At 40.3% G+C, this 16,624-nt stretch overlaps 1 long non-coding RNA gene across 1 annotated transcript in view; it reads right to left on the reverse strand.

Moving 5' to 3' along the window:
* Nucleotides 1-341: 341 nt before the first annotated feature.
* The window catches only part of LOC138209557 (uncharacterized), a 29,470-nt gene continuing 13,187 nt past the window's right edge, over nucleotides 342-16,624 (reverse strand). Inside the window, exons 2-3 of the long non-coding RNA XR_011179167.1 lie at nucleotides 2,161-2,323; nucleotides 342-2,018 (exon numbers count right to left, since the gene is read on the reverse strand). This is a non-coding gene — a long non-coding RNA (uncharacterized lncRNA). The remainder of the gene's footprint in view (nucleotides 2,019-2,160; nucleotides 2,324-16,624) is intronic.

The following is a 16,624-nucleotide window of genomic DNA, read 5'->3' on the forward strand; positions in this document are numbered from 1 at the left end:
GTTCAGAGATCTTTGAACTGAAAAGGTCAAGAAAGCTACTGATGATCATGAGATCAAAATACCATTAAGCTGACAGTGAACTGCCTCTTTATGAGCTTATTATTACAGTCTAAATATGGCACAAACACTAGTGTGTGACTGAGACTCTGTGGGCAGGGAGATTCCTCCTATGTGGACTGTTAGTGTCAATAATGGCAAAGTGCCTACAGAAGTTGTCATGATAACCAAGTGAGTACATAGGAGATCCTTGGCGTTTTCTTCATTTCAGATGGATATATATATATAGTTATATTATATTATATATAATATGTTGTTTATTTGACTCTAGCTGTTCACCTCAACCAGCTACAACATTAAAACACTTTTTCCAATTTGATGTACCCATATTAACATTTAAGCATTTGTTTTATTGTAATCACTCCTCCCGTTCACACAGGCCATTAAAAGAGTTCAGTGTAAGTGATGTAGGACGAAATCCACAGTCTATATTATGTGCAATTATTTATTCAAAACTTTATGTGGACATCTTCCAACATAACATTTTTTGTACAAACTTGTCTATAATTTAGACTGGAAACACAATTTTAGAAGATACATACTTAGTGTGTCTACCTCAAACCAGGGGTGTGGCATATTTTATTTTTCACAGTAATATCGCTATCATTTTTAACATGATTTTCAAAAGTAAAAATATTTTGCCGTGATGAGAGTAATGTTGCATCTTGTTGGTGTGATGGCATCATATTGTTGTGGAGTGTAACAGTATGAATTTCACTCTGAAATTATTTATAAACTAAAGAACTGAGATTTTTTTTTTTTTTTTTTTTTTTCACTGAATATTTGAAAGCAAACTGTTACCTTAATGTTCACATATAAACTATAACACATTTTGTTGAAATTTTATATTCTTGAAATTAATAATAAAATACTTTTTCAGTAGTTTGTCATATCGTCAAGAATATTATCACTGAAATGCCCTGAAATATCTTGTTCTTTTGGGTCATAGTGCCCACCCCTACCTTAGATGACTGAGTCCTAATATTAGCTTCATAACCACTTTGGAATACACAAATCAATGTCTTTGGATTTTTTTTTTCCCCATTACACATAGGAAGGGATCTTGCCATAACCAGGATGAAAGGAATGAATGATTACAGCAAGCAAAACTAGTTTCATTGTTCACCTATTTTAAGACTTTTAAGTAAGACTTGAAAAATAGTGTACTTATCCTTTTATATAATAATGATATAACTATGTGAAGTAGGCCATTTTGGAAAATAAATACTTCGCCATTTGACTCAAAGTATATTCAGCAGGTAGTACTTCTATTATTAATTATATTTTCGTAAAAATGTTGACTTAAATAAAGGCTTTGACCCTTTTTTTCATCACTGATCATTAACATTATGTGCAAAACCTTAGTTTTTCCTACTGAGTTTGTATAATTTTCAGTTGATTGAACTCAGTTTAGTTTAGGATAATACAATAAAATAAAAAAAATTAAAAACACACCCACATATTAGTTTATTTACAAGAAGAGGATATAACAGATATAACAGAATTAAAACAAATTCAATAGAACTCAACTGACTGGCCCTTTTTGGCTAAGTGTGGTCAGTTGCAGTTACTTTACTGAATATTTCTCAACGTTGTGAAAATATAATGAATAATTCACCCTTGACCAGAGCGTAGGCTTGTGAAGGCCAGTGAGTGATCACGATGGTGTGTCATGTGGGACAAGAACAGTCAACTGAGGCCTTGTTTGAGGAAGGAAGTCATAGTACTTCAAAATAGATTTGGTTTGCTCGTATGGTTTTTATCTTTTAAACCTGCTTTCTTTTTCCTGCCTCTCTCACTCGTGCGCTCAGGCAGCAAGCCGTGTGATGTGGTGGGAAGATTTTGGGAGGTTTGTCTCCCGGTGGTTTCTGGCAGCCGCACCATCTTGGTGACTTGATCTGTGCTCGGCAATTGGATTGGCTTGATCTGGTCCCACTGCGGCAATGGCGATCCAGTTCTGCCTGGGGATTGAGGGGGAAGGAGGGGAGGTTACTGAGGCAAAGAAGGAGTTTTTATTAAAAGGAAGGCTGGCTCAAGTTGATCAGGAGTTTGTGTGTGTGTGTGTGTGTCTTGAATGGGGCTTTTTGTTCCAACGTGACTCACCATGTTCTAGCCACGGTTGGTGCCTGAAGGGAAAGATGAAGGGAGGGTTAACAGCACAGAGGAGAGAGAGTTGATGTGGTTAAGTCATTAGGAGACTGCATGTTCAGTTGCCATGTCAAGCTTCGGCCTACTTCTCTGATGAATCAATACACCAAATCCCTGCCTGTGAACAAGACACACACACACACACACACACACACACAGAGAGAGAGAGAGAGAGAGAGAGAGAGAGAGAGAGAGAATGAGAGAGCGGATCTATCTTCTGGTTTGCCTGGCTCTGGATCATTTTAACTCTTAGCCAACTCCTCCACAGATTGAGTGTGCTAGCATGGCTGAGAGTAACTTTGATCTGACATCACTCAAAGCAGATGGTCCATGGGATTGCTCACTACTGCCTGAAAATTTGTCAGCAAAATTTTATAAGGTTGATGTTCACAATCACTTTTGTCATGGTTCTGATTACTCTGTGAAAAAACAAATAAATTCAAAAAGACTGATTTCTTAGTCGCTTAGAAACCACTGTTTGCTTGTGTTTGTTTGCATGTGTTGTCGGTTTAACAGATAGCGTCCCAGGATACTGTTAGCAATTTACCCCACATTTGTCCCTCATATTTTTTTTGCTAATATCCATTTGTTGCAAAGTTTTTGTACACCAGAAATACTTTTTGTCAGGTGTGTCCAATCAAGAGCTCTTACTCTGGAAAAATCCCCCAATCCTGCACACAGTCCATCATTTGTACATACTTTAACTATATTCAGCCGAAGTAAGACCCAAAATTCAGAGTTCTGTTCCACAAGTTAGAAAGACTTATTCAAAATCCCACTGACAGTTGTAGCTTCACTAAAAACTAAAAATAAAGCCTTGGAACAGAGCCTTTCTCTACAGTACGACAGTGGATCAAAAAGCTCTGAGACTGCTACTGTTACGTTTGAACAGTTTGCCACACAGTGACGTGCATGGAGCAAGGGGAAACTGGAACCTTAGTAATATATAAGAATTCCAAGTTATATTGTTTGATCAAAATCAAATCCTGACTTACACACGTTTCTATGACCACTGGTATGCAGAACATGGGCCTGAAACTTGAGCCGAACGCACATCAAATTTGTGTCTAATTTTTGGTGAACAGAAAGAAGTCTCGGGGAGCCAGATTCTGTGAATAGGGTTGGCGGGGATCAACGATTGTGTTGTTGAGAGCAAGAAACTTGCACGTTGTCATTCTGGAGCACCAGAGTTTCATTGCATCACAGTTCAGGGGGGTTTGGAAACGTTTTCCCTCAGAAACCTCAGAACATCACAGGAGAACTCGGTGTTGACAGTCTGACTCTGAGGGACGGATTCTCTGTGCACAATCCCGCAAATGTTAAAGAAAACACACCTGGTTGCTCCTGACCTGAAACTCCTTTTCCGGTCATGGACGGTGACGTTTTTGCCCCTTCTTGAAATGCAAATTCAACGAATAACCCTTCGCCTCACTCATTGCTTCATTGCCCTACATTTTCTGAAGGATTTTCAGGGTCTCTGGTGCCAATTTCTAGAGTTTGATACAACATTTTATGTGCGCACTCTGCTTAAGTCCACGGTGAAATCGTAAATGCACAATTACCACTGCTCACCATAACGTGTATAATGCCAGTGCCGACGAAACCTGAAATACTTACAAAGGTTATAACTATATGTGACCTTTTAAGGGACACGATTGTCCATGAGCCCCAGGTTACACCGCCTGGAAAAAACTGACAAGTCAAGGGGCTGCGATTAGCTCAGACATGTCGATGATAGCAGAGGAGACTGAATGGCGCAGCTGTTTTCAGACAACAGAAGAGCCTTTGTAAATTTTGTCCAGATGGACAAAACCAAGTTACAATGACAATGATTAACTACCTGCGCTACCCAAGCTCTCTAAGTAATAACTCAGTTAAAATCACAAAGGTTTCCGTTTCCAGTAGCTAGCGCTGGAGTTGTTGCCGATGAGTTAGGTTCTCTTCTTTTTTTTTTTCTCAGAGATGAAGAACAGAAATGTTTGACGAGACATTGCATCGGGTCACAGAAGCTACAGAAACGGAGGCTAACCCGAATGTTAAATCATGACTTTATTCTCTTTATTCATATTCATAAATGAAAATATCGTAAATCAAGCGCTCACCACCTGCTGCTTGTGAACGCACTCACATAACCAGTTTTTCCGAGACACCCCTCCTTTGTTCCCGAGCACTCATTGTCATCCAAGTGTGAAAGAAACCTCCACTTGAGGCCCACCCACGACCACCCCACCAAGAGGTGGTCACGCACTCGTTGCTCCCCTCCACTCCAGCACCGTTTGCCATGGATGTTTCAAAACCATCTGACCTGGCTGTGCTAACGGGTGGCTATTTTGGGAGAGGGATGGCAAAACCGTCTGCTACTCACGACGGCCACTGGAAAAAAGAGGGTTTGCTAAGAGGGAGGTCCTCCTATGTAAGTGTGTGTGTGTGCAAACATGTCCATGTGTCTGCGTTCACAGCCAACCATACCAGTGACTAAGCGCCATGTTGAGGTCATGTGTCCCCTTAGGCCATAGGGATTGCTGTTGAAACTCAAGATATCTTTCTCTTGCAAAATTGAGACAGGAGGTGAAGTTCAGTCTCTGACAACTGCTTGTTGTAAGTTCAGCCTTTCACCCAAATCATTATCGACATCTTGTTTTTTTAAGGGCAAAAATATGATGTTTTTGTTGCTTCAGATCAAATCCCTTCTCACCTCGATGTCAGTCTGCGAACTGATTTACAACAACTTGCTCATGTAGTTTGTACATGTCAAATACCTCCAGCATCCCCATCTTATAGAATTTGTTTGATAAATGTATCCATTCAGCCACAGGCAGTTGGCAGACAAACCACCTGTGTGTGGTGCCATTTTGAACAGAAACAGACGATAGTGAAATAAGCAAGTCAGGCCCTTTAGGAAGGAGCCTGATCAACAGGTTGAGCAATGGAACATGTCAGCAAGCGAGCATGCCATCCCTCTCCATTTGCATCTGAAACATCATCTCCCTCTGTGGGACCTGACTAATCCAAGTAAGAAACTGTGTAATGGTTGAAGGCGTAAGCCATCCTGCTTGTCACTTTGAAATGAACTTAGCAAGTGGAAACCCAAGGCACATATTCTAAGTGGCTTGATAAGCTTTACAGTTGCTGTAAAGTGGCCTAATTCTGAGAGTACAATACTCTACATTAACCTTAAGCAGAATTTAATAATGTGACAATTTCTGCTGTCAAACTGTTGATTCATGTAGAAGAAAAGTTATATAAATAAGCATATTTAATTAATTGGCTTTAAATGGATCTTGTTATCTTCTGATATTAGTTCTTCTTCCATTCTGTACATCTAGACTTTGTGTGAATTGCAACAAGATTTTCATCTTACTCTGAGGATGAGGACATTTTACATTAAACACTCACATGCACACACACAAGGGATCGGTCTGTAGAGTGTGGGCCAGTTCTTCCTACTATTTCTCTTAATGTGTCCCTTGTGCTGGAGGTGTGTAGCTGCCAGCATTGTTCACTAGCTACACTGGACACTAACAGCTGTGTGTATTTACCGATGATAAACACACAAGTTGCTGCAGACATTTTAGCCCTGTAGCTGCATTTAGTTATTGTTAGCACTGGGTGTTTTTGATAGGAGGAGCTGTCTTAAAAGTTCGTAGTTGTGAGTTCATCTTGGCTTTATGCAATTAATGTTTTATCTGCACGTGTTTGTGTATCTGCTCGGTATCTGGCAGAAAATTCAGTGCAGATAAGGCGTGTCTGCATGTTTGCAAATCCTGGACTGTTCCCGCTGGACTGTGTGAACAGTTCCTTCAGTGCAGCTCCAGGGTGTGGATTGCAGGCTGTACGACCGGGGCCTCCTGATGCAGCTCAATGGGTCAGGCACATAGGAATTACGGGTAGGCCTGGGGATGCAGCTCCAGGGTTGGGCTCATAGGCTTCATGAAAGGGCAGTTCTTTGGGTGGGGCATGTCATGGGCCTCCCACAGTTAAATAAAAAATAGGATGAGTCAGATAGTTTGCGGATAAAAGATAATTTTCTTTCCTTGTGTTCTTTGAATTCATTGGGTGAGATGAGAAGTTTCATAAAAAGGTTTAATAATAAGTAAAAGAGGATTGCTGCTTTAAAGAATATAAGAAGTAAGTAAGACGTAAGAATAATAAATAGGCAGCATTTATTCAAATGCTGAAACATCAGTACGTTAATCTTCCCTGGCATGTCCCTCCTTGTGTCCATCAACTCTGAATTCATTTCAAACTTCATGTGACAAGCAGTTTACAAAATGCTTTGTTCGGAGCAGTTAATAATATGGTAGTGGGGGGGATTTGAAGGAATTTTGTGGTTTGCCAAACTGTGCATGGGGAACAAAACTCACACAAACACTCAGTGCCACAGATTCTTCAGACATGACTAACAGTGATATCAGCGCATACCAGATAAGGTACTGAAAAGTGCTACAATTAAAGACGGCCTATTTTAAAACATGTCAAGTTGCAGTATTTGTGTCATTTCTCTTTCTCAGAGAAACAGTACCGTTATTTTTTTTTTTTGCTAAGTGAAAGGGTTTGACTGGCAAACAGCAGCAACATACCACAGCTTATCAAACATTTGAGAGAGAGCAGTGTATTTTATATGCATGGAATGTTTGACTCATTATTCCTCTGTGTGTGTGTGTGTGTGTGTGTGTGTGTGTGTGTGTGTGTGTGTGTGTGTGTGTGTGTGTGCGTGCGTGCATGCGTGCGTGCGTGTGTGTGTGCGTGTCAGTCATGTCATCAGAAAAGCTGAGCTACACAAGGTTAGTTAGATCATTTTCAGGGGACTGTCTCTCTTGCTGTGACTTTGCATAAAGAATGGAGACCTAACAGACCCATTTTACATCGCGGTTGAAGCCCGATAACGTGCTTTCTCTTTTCAAGAACTGGATAAGCTTCCTGCTTCTACCTCAAATATGCTTGCGTGTCGTACTGTAAACGATTCTCGCGTTGTTCAACATTCTCAACCACAGCAGATGTTTGGAATAAAAATGAAATGACAATATTTTGTGACTATTCAGTGTAAACGGAAACCCTAAAGCTGCATGTGACAGACACTCCAGCAAATGAATCAAACGTGCTCGCTGTCTTACTGTATTTATTAGGAACAGGGCACAAACATTTTATCCCAGTGTGCCCTGTTGTCATGCACCTCAACCAAGTACAATTCACAGAGGTGAGCGGACACATGACCCACCAGGAGTCCTTTTTGCATCTGGAAGGTTGACAATAGTTTGCTGTTTGAGCATTGTAGTTTATTTTTAGTTGATCCTATATACAAGCTCTTGCTGCTATAAATACTTACCAGAGTACCAAACATGTAATATTCCTCAGTTGAAAGTAGTCCCTCATTTTTAATTCTAAACTCATCGACTCATCTCTTTACAGTTGCTTCAGCTCATTTGCTTCAGCATTTTTCAGTGTTTTTTCAGTCGAAACTGAGGACTTAACTTTTAACAATTGTTTTTAAATAATTGTCTTTTGTTTTTTTTTATTGTATTTTCCAAAGTTTCTATGGTTTTCAATGTTTTATGGTTTTTAGGTGTTCTTTGTAGACTTTAAACCTCTCATTGTTTTTTTTCTAGTTGTAACTCTTTGTCTTGTTTAATTATATTTCTTTTAAGCTCTTTCGGTTGCCTGGTGCAGGATAAGATGCTATATACATGAATCGACCTTCCCTTCCCTTACTTAGCAACTATGCTATTTTCTCCTGTTTGTGGAAAAACTAGTGTCCAGCTGACTGAGGAAATTGCATGTATTTGTGAGCTCCTTTTAAAGATTAGGGCTGAGAGCCTCAAGTAAAAACATATTGAGAGATGGACCTACACATTGTTAGTGCGTGTGTGTATCTTAATAGGAGGCAACTGAGACATTTTCCATCATGTTAAATTGAAAGGTCCAACAAACAGAAACAGTTTTCTCCACACAGACAAGAACAACGTTGATCTTATTTTGACAGGATCTTTATTCAACACATTGCCCATAATTAGTATACATAATCCAGGAATAAAACATGTGACAAACGTTATTTTACTTCTCTGTTTTAACACCACGTACTCTACATTCATAAAGTCATTTTTTCCTTAAGGCAGACATTACTTAAATAGATCCGTCTTTGCGTCTGCTGTCACATCCCTCAATTCATCCTTTGGTTCCTTGATTCACTCCACGATTAGCCATGGTCACATATAGGCCTGCGATTCAGAGCTCCTTCGCTTCATTTTCATGCAGCCATCAGCACTGCAGCAGACAATTGGGCCTTTTCATATCTCTGCTGTGAATGAACCCTGTAACCTTGTGTTAGTGAACATTACTCTAATTTAAAGTGCCCTTGGTGGACTCTGGCCATGCTGGCTTGGGGCACTGCCTCTCAATGACGCTACCTTGTGATAAGATTACATGGAAACACACAAACACAAGCACATACTATATACCCACCCATTTCTGTTCAATTTGATTTGACCATTTTGGTCACACTTTTAAAGGCTGTTTCGCCTTTCAGTCAAATCAAAGTGGAGCTGTTCGGTAGTAAATGTTATAATCCTCATCTCCCTCTCTGTCTCTAACCTTGAACAGATACCGTTTTCTGGTTGTGAAATACTTTTCTTTATCAGCCATTTTAACATTATTCTACTGTGCTCCAAAAACAGTTGCAGTGAAGTCTGACGTGGTGAGGAGTAACTTTGGTGAATGAGATCGTCTTGTGTCAAGAAATAATCCCTGTTAAGATATGAGGCACAGTTTATTGCTCTAACACACAGATATTATCACTATTGTGACAGTTAAATGATAAGACACTGAAAAGACAACAGTTAATGACATAAAACAGGACATAAGTTGTCATTGAAATATTTGCATTTGGCTCTGAATGACTGTCGAGGTGTCATGGTCAGTGTGTGAAATACAAACACACCATTCTCTCACTGAGAGGCATCACGCTCTTCAGGTGAGATGTTTATAGAACATGACAAAAAAGCCTTCATTCTTGAAAAACATGAATCTTCTGCACACGCACGCACCGCCTGCCCATCCCCAATGGTTAACGTTGCTCTCCGCAGGCAAAGCAGCTGATTTATTGGCAACACGCCACCACTGCAAATGTTGTAAAAGCGGGGGATTTTTTAGCTCAAACATTTTATAGACTTTGAACCACGAGACACAGCGTGGCAAACGGGATGGAGACCTCATGACTGCCGACAGGCAAGACAGGCGGGGAGGCACAGTCTCCCCCATCACCTCTCTGTGGGACGCTTTTGTCCGATAAGAGGTCACGCAACACACTCGATTTAAGTCATGTGCTCCTCATTGCATGACGAGCAATACAAGACAACAAGGATGTGTTTCTCTGTGTGTGTGTGTGTGTGTGTGTGTGTGTGTGTTTGAGCTAAGAATACTGGGTACATTTTGTGCATGTCTGTTGTTTAAGGTCATATTTTTCCATGTATTTCTTGTGTTCGTGTATGTCCGAGCGCGTGAAAAGTATGAAAGCATGTGCAGGGTTGTGTCCCTGTGAGTGGGCGTCTTGGGTCTGGGTCAATGCTTTTTAGTACTTTAAGATTTTAACTCTGCTCCAGGGGACTCTTCCTCTACACCCACGCCTCATCCTATTCAACTCTGGACCACCTCAACATTCCTGGGATTAATGTAGACACAAACGCTATAGCTACTCATGCACACTACACACAATATATTACTGCGGCGAGACACATTCGTACAGACAGCAAACCACCATTTGTCAGCGCTCGTGTGAGCGGTAAACGTGGTTATGTTCAGATACAGTTCAGCTGTAATGAAACATGGGACTGGCAACTAAGTTCTGTAATTAAAGCCGCTGCCTGAGGTCATTCAGGTAGCTACAACCGAATCTGAAAGCAAATTCCCTTTGATTTGTTCAGTATAAACAACATCAACAACACCGGGCATCTTATTGGCTGTGAATGATTCGTCTGTACACTTTTTGCCTGTCTGATGTGTTTATTGTGTTTTTCTGTTTTGGTTTCTGGTAGTTCACAATGGCAGAAGTAAGAGTGACCTGTCACTCTGTCTGGGTTTGTTGTCTTAAGTTTTCATCTTGATGGACCTTTTGGGTGAATATTTGTAGTGTTCAGTTTGAGATTAGGCCCCTAAACGTGACATAATTCATTCACAGCCTCCTCATACAAATATTTTTCAACACGTCCACTGATTTTTACATTGCACTTCCATAACACAAAGCAGATTTTTGTTGTTTCCGTGTTAGTGCAGCAGAAGCAGACAGTCTTTTTTATTTTAAACATGGGCCACCTTTATGTCAAAATCTGCCGCCTTCATTACCCACAATGCAACTTAACCCTCTGTCAGTTTGGCCAGAGACTCAGGTATGTTATGCTAGTAGTGGCTGATGTAGCTGCTAGCTTCATAGGGAGTGCGCTATATTGTAGAGGTCTGGTAAGCTCACTTATCTCTAACTCTAACCCCAGATTCTTGTCATTTTCAAACTTGTAGTCTTCAGACTCACTTGAAGTAGTTTTTCAGACTTTGTGCAGCTTCCTCATAGACCCACAAAATGGTCTATCTACCTTTTTTTTTGCATATATGGTAGCATAAACAGTTCCTTCTTGCAGGTGTTTTAGTTCCTCCAACTTAACAATACCACAATCATATAGTTTATTTTGACTGCAGTCTTCCTCAAACCTAAAAAGCTTTTACTTACACAATTAAACCACACAACTATACAACAGTAGTCGCATGCATTCTTTTTTTTAATTGGTTGAAAAAATGTTGGCAGTGAAAGTTCTTGCTGTCATTGCAGGAATAAAACTGCCGGTAAATGTAAAAAGATCCCTAAAGAGCAACCAAACATTTGAGTCATGGTCTTTGTGATTTCCTCATACAGTGATGCCCTGTGAATACAGTAGAATCCTCAATAAAGAGGATTGGTAGTCCTAAAAAGTGACTTTATGCATGCAGTCACAAAAAGTGTTTTCCTCATACTTCATGCGAGTTCAGAAAAATATCCCTCGATGCCATCACTAATGGATTTCTTTAAATAAATTCATTTGTAAGGGCGTGACATCATGGAATTTCTTAAAACTCATAGGAAACCATGTAAACATGTAACTATATAATATAAACATTAGTGATTTGACACACATGCAATACATTTATCTTCAGACTTTTCATCTTTAAGAATACACAAATCATTGGACTACATGTATTGGCACTTTTTTTTTTATATAGTAAAATATGGAACATTGGCACTGAATCAACCCCCTTCAGCAAACTCAGATTATATATGCCATCTCAATATATGAACATAACAGAATCCTGTCTGAGCCCTGATGAAGAAGATTAATTTGCTCGAACATACTGTACATATCTATGGCGCTGATACACATCGCTGTCTTCTGTGCAACATATAACAGTCACACACTGAATCCCCCTCCCTGTATGTCATTTACTCACTCACTCCAACACACCTTCCGTTAAGCCCTTAATCACAAACATGCTCACTTCCACCCTTCATGTGTACCCAGACAGATCAATCCAGCTGATCCAGCAGCTGCCGGGCCTTGATCTCAACCTACCCCTGACAGATAGAGCTCCTGCTGGAGGACACGCTCTCTTTACTGCATGTGTGCAAGCGTGGGGCACGTTTGTTTTGTTTGCATAGAGCATATCTTTGAGTGTGGGGGTATGTGTGTGTTCAAGAGGTCACTGCCGTTGCAACCCAAAAATAAGAATGAAAAGGTTTGTGGACTTAAGTAACTGGTCCAATGGAGCTCCACTTGCTGCCAGTGGGTAATCAATAAGGATAAGTATTTGAGGGTGTGCAAACATTTGCATGTGCCTGGATGCTCACTTACTTACTTAGTATTATTATTTTTTTTTACGTATTGGTTAATTGTTGTACACATACTGTATACCACAATATTTGTTACACCTGTGCGTGGGCCTGCATGCCTACATACTGGATGCAAGTTTCTGAATTTGTGCGCGTGTGTCAGGAGCATGGGTTGTAACTCACTCTGACTGCGAGCCGAGCCCCTGGCAGGGAGGCTGTGGGCCTGGCCGGTCTCAGCAGGACTCTAAAGCGGCTCCGCAGCTCAGCTCGGCTTCGCTGGTGGTTGCGGGCCCGTCTCTATGTCACACTTAAGAGATATTCACCAGAACTCCTTACTGGGAGGGCATCCAGCTTGAAAACAGGACAATGTCATCATGTCTTATTGTTGGCAGCCATGTTAGCTCCACAATAGCTCCAGAGCCACTGAGCTGAAAAGAAGCACGGATGCCAGTTGATTTGTGCAGTGTTTGCCATTTTGCCATGATGAGCTGCTGCAGGCCTGCCAAGTCTGCTTTAGAGAATAGGCAGTGATGGGGCACCTTTTATATCTCTGGCTCTTTTTCTCAGATTTTCTAAAAGCACAGGAAGACTGTAAAAAATATTTTTTTTTAAATTGGCCAGGAATTAAATGTCAATGTTGTTGCTATATTTAATACGAGGATCAATATGTTAACAAAGTCTGAAAACAATAGTTAACAGAAAGCCCAGCTCAATTGAAGATGTACTGTAGGCAAGAAGACATCGTGAATGTGTAAATTTAATCCTGCATAATTTACACATGTACAGAAAAGAAAACAAGGCATTGTCTTTTAACAAGCTGTTGACCTATACATGGAAATGTTCCCTGACTAACACCAGCTGTGCCCGGTGGCATCTCAAAAGTCTGCATTCATTGTACACGTACTACAATTACACAGTTACAAGAACCAGAACAAGCCCAGGTGATTGTTATCTATAATAGTAGATATTTAAGTCCTGTGCAAGGACAACAGCTACACATGTTTTCTTCTTTTTGTCATCTTGTAATAAAGCAGAAGTGAATAAGCTTATTGTAACGCTATATGAGATCCATATGAGTCATAGCTGTTTTTTACGCTCGCCTTGACTTTTCTTCATTCCTCTTGGGAGAAGAGAAATAGTTAAAAGACAGCCAATGTATTCTCAACAGTTCATACATTTTAACTTGACATGACTACATTTTTAAATGCAATTTCCAACTTTATTTTATGCATTTTAGAACAAAACTAATGTGACTGTAAACTTCGGACGCTGCCCATGAAACTCAACACAGGCAGAATGCAAAACTGCTGCCTCTGTCGATGGCTCAGGCTGCATGCAAAGAGAAAGGAAGACAAGCAAAAAGGCTGAGGGAGTGAATGAAATAAATAGAGACCTGGATTTGAAAAGTGGTGTGGACATAAAGCTGTAAAGAGAAAAAAAAGACAAAGATAGGATAACAGGACGCGATGAAGAAGGTCAAGTGGGGTGAAGAGGAGAGAGTGTGGAGCAATAGTGAGAGCGAGGTTACGGCCTGGACTCTGACCCAGATTTTAAATATGGTCTCTGACAACCTGATCTGACCATGCCGCTGTGTGGTCTTCCTTTCTTTCCATTCGTTATGGATGCATGACGACCGCACGTCTCTCCTCTCAGCACCCTGTGCAGTTGTTTGACAAGTCAGCGCACGTTCATTTAATGCAGCATTAGAATGACAACGGGCTCAAGGTCAGAACGTCACAAGATGCTCTTACAGGGTTTTCAAAAATCTGATAACTTTTATTGTGTCTTATTGATGTGCTCATCAAACAAACGAGAGCTAGATAATGGAGGTTAATGCATTTACTTTAAATAGTGTGTAGCTGCTTCCCAGCAGTGTGGTCATTCGGAAATATAATGAATCAAAAAAAAATTCCATACAGGCAAAGAAATTCTGTAATTCAAAGAAGTAGGCAGAACATTTCTGCGTGTATCAGTAAGAGAAGAACACTGGGAGCAAGCTGAAGTCTTTGGCAGAGGTTGTTGGCTTTCGCCTTTTGCTGTTGCTGGTTTGTTGGCAATGCCTACGCCTGTTTGGTTATTTTGTAGCCAAGTAGGAGCTAAAACTAAGCCAGTTCCTTCAGAAGAAGAAATCAAGATTTTGGGCATTTGGCAGGGTTAATGGGATTATTTTTTAATAGCCAGTATTAATAATTTGTAATGAAAGCATATCAAAGAGAAACTATATCACAAGAGTGTATTGTAGAGCTGCAATTATTATGATTATCATTTACCAAGTTTTAAGGAGGATGAGCATGTCTTTGTCTTTACATTTGGGAGGTATTGTAGTCTTTTTGTAAGGCCAAATGTGGGTGTGCATTTCAATTTATAACTCGCCTCCCTGGATAAACATGAGCTAACGCACACGCACACAAACACCTCCTGCACTGTGTGTTGAGATCGTTGGGAGTTAGGTGACAGATACTGAGAATGCCTGAGCCTAAATTAAGCCCACTGCTTCATCAAAAACATCCTGCCTTCCTGCTTGGTCTGAGATGTGGTGTGTGGTCAGTTCTCATGGGGGGGCACAGGTAAACCAGTGGGAAGTAACACACACAGTTATTCACACAGTATTCATGCATTGGCTTATACATGCACACAGATTGCAGATTGTGAGATAGCTAAAAAAGTGTATGAATTTTACTTATGCCACTTTCAGGTCTGTAGTTTGTGGTATTATAAATTGATTGAAAACAAATTAGCAAATGTAACATGAAGCACTGCATGAGTTAAAGTAGCCATACACTGTTGCACCACTAGAAAATCCACATACCAGATCATGAATAGATTATTTTGATTTCTGAGGGACAATCAGTCTTCAGAATGGGTTCTCTGTTAAAACACAAATATACATTCTGATGTAACACTGCGTCAGTTTAAACCTTTAAACATGACCTTTGCTTTAAATGCAGCATTGTTCCACTGTGTTGTTACTTTCATTTAAAGGTGTAGCGGTTTGAGTACTTCTTTCCATGTGCTCAGCGGAAAAGGGAGCATATTCACCTGCATGTACACACAATCACAGCGTGACCCATATACAGTAACAGAGAGCAAAAAAAAAAATGGATGGGAACAGGCGAAGGAGGCCAGGAGGGAGGAGGAGAGTTCTGCACCACTCTGCTCCAGCTCCACTTCCACTGGTGACCCCACGGCTGTAAATCTGAAATAGAAGATCATGTCGTTCTTCTTTTTCTTTGTTCCTTTCTGGCACTGCACATATCTCTGAGTAGAAATGACTGTCAGTATTTACTATGGACTTATTATATCGTTTTGGCAAGTCACAGTGCGATGTTTATCTGTTTGACAAGTCAGTTCAGAAGGTGAAATCGATGTTTGGTTGCAGATGTTTTGGAGATGTTTTCATAGACGGACTGTTAAGTTAAACAGATATGATCTGGCTGACATAAGTGCAAATACCACTGTTGCCCTCTTTGTGTTAATAGACAACTTAATTAAGGTACTGCACTGTGGTTCAGTAAGCAGAGCTACGTTGCTTTAACAAGAATTAAGTCCTTTTCACTCTTGCTCATTAGGCATGCATGTCTTCCTGGTTACACCCACTTCAAAGCTTTTTGTGTTCCAGTTGCCAAGCGGGTAAAAAGTGACAGGAGAGAGGTAAGATTAGAGAAGAGTCTCGCTAATACAGTCAATTTTCAGGAAAACTAGGCTGTGATTAGTGAATTATCTTGATGACTGACGTCTGTCGGAGCCTGAACCTGCTCGATCCCACAAAGAACACAACTTGTAACTAATGCAAAAAAACTATTGAACTATTATTTAAACCCCCCCCCCCACACACACACACACACACACAAAAACACACATCACTCCAGAGAACATTACATTGACTTACATTCATTTCTTAAAGACTTATACGTAGCCATAGCTACTACTCTTGTAACCTAGCATTAACCCTAGCTTAACCTAAACCTTACCAGACAATAACTGAGTCTTCACACTTTAATATTTTAATGATTTACATAATGGAGAATTGCCTTTGTCCCCATAAAGGACGTAGGTCCCCACAATGTAACTTTGTAAACAGATTTATGTCACAAAGACACATACAGACCCATTCACAGCAGAAACTTGCGTCTAACAAAGGCCATCAAGCTTCAAAATCCTTTGCTTTGGGCAAAGCTAAAAGGAACCATGTTTGAAATGAAGGCCGGTGTTTGCTACGCACGTCCAACATCAAACTTACTTTGTCTGGTGATACAATGTTTTTTTTTTTTATAAATGATTTGATTTTTTTTTTTTCAGGTTATAATGACTATTCAAAAAAATCATGACCCACCCGTACTGTTAACGTGGTGGTAAACCACTAAAAAGACTCAAATTGCCAAAAATTTCTCATACAACCCCCACTGGCTTTGACCAGTAGTGGATCAGGTTGACGTTGAAGTGACTCCTAAAATGACACCAAAGATATTACTATCTGCAGCAGTGTTACAGTACCTTGACAAGAGTCTGCACAAATTAGTCTTGTGTATGTAACCCAGTCAGAATAAAATATCGTTGGCCCCTAGTTTTGCAGCC

Source organism: Embiotoca jacksoni, unplaced genomic scaffold (genome assembly GCF_022577435.1).
Source record: "Embiotoca jacksoni isolate LCO1_2020_lvr unplaced genomic scaffold, fEmbJac1.0.p SCAF_4, whole genome shotgun sequence".
In the NCBI taxonomy this organism is placed as follows: domain Eukaryota; kingdom Metazoa; phylum Chordata; class Actinopteri; family Embiotocidae; genus Embiotoca; species Embiotoca jacksoni.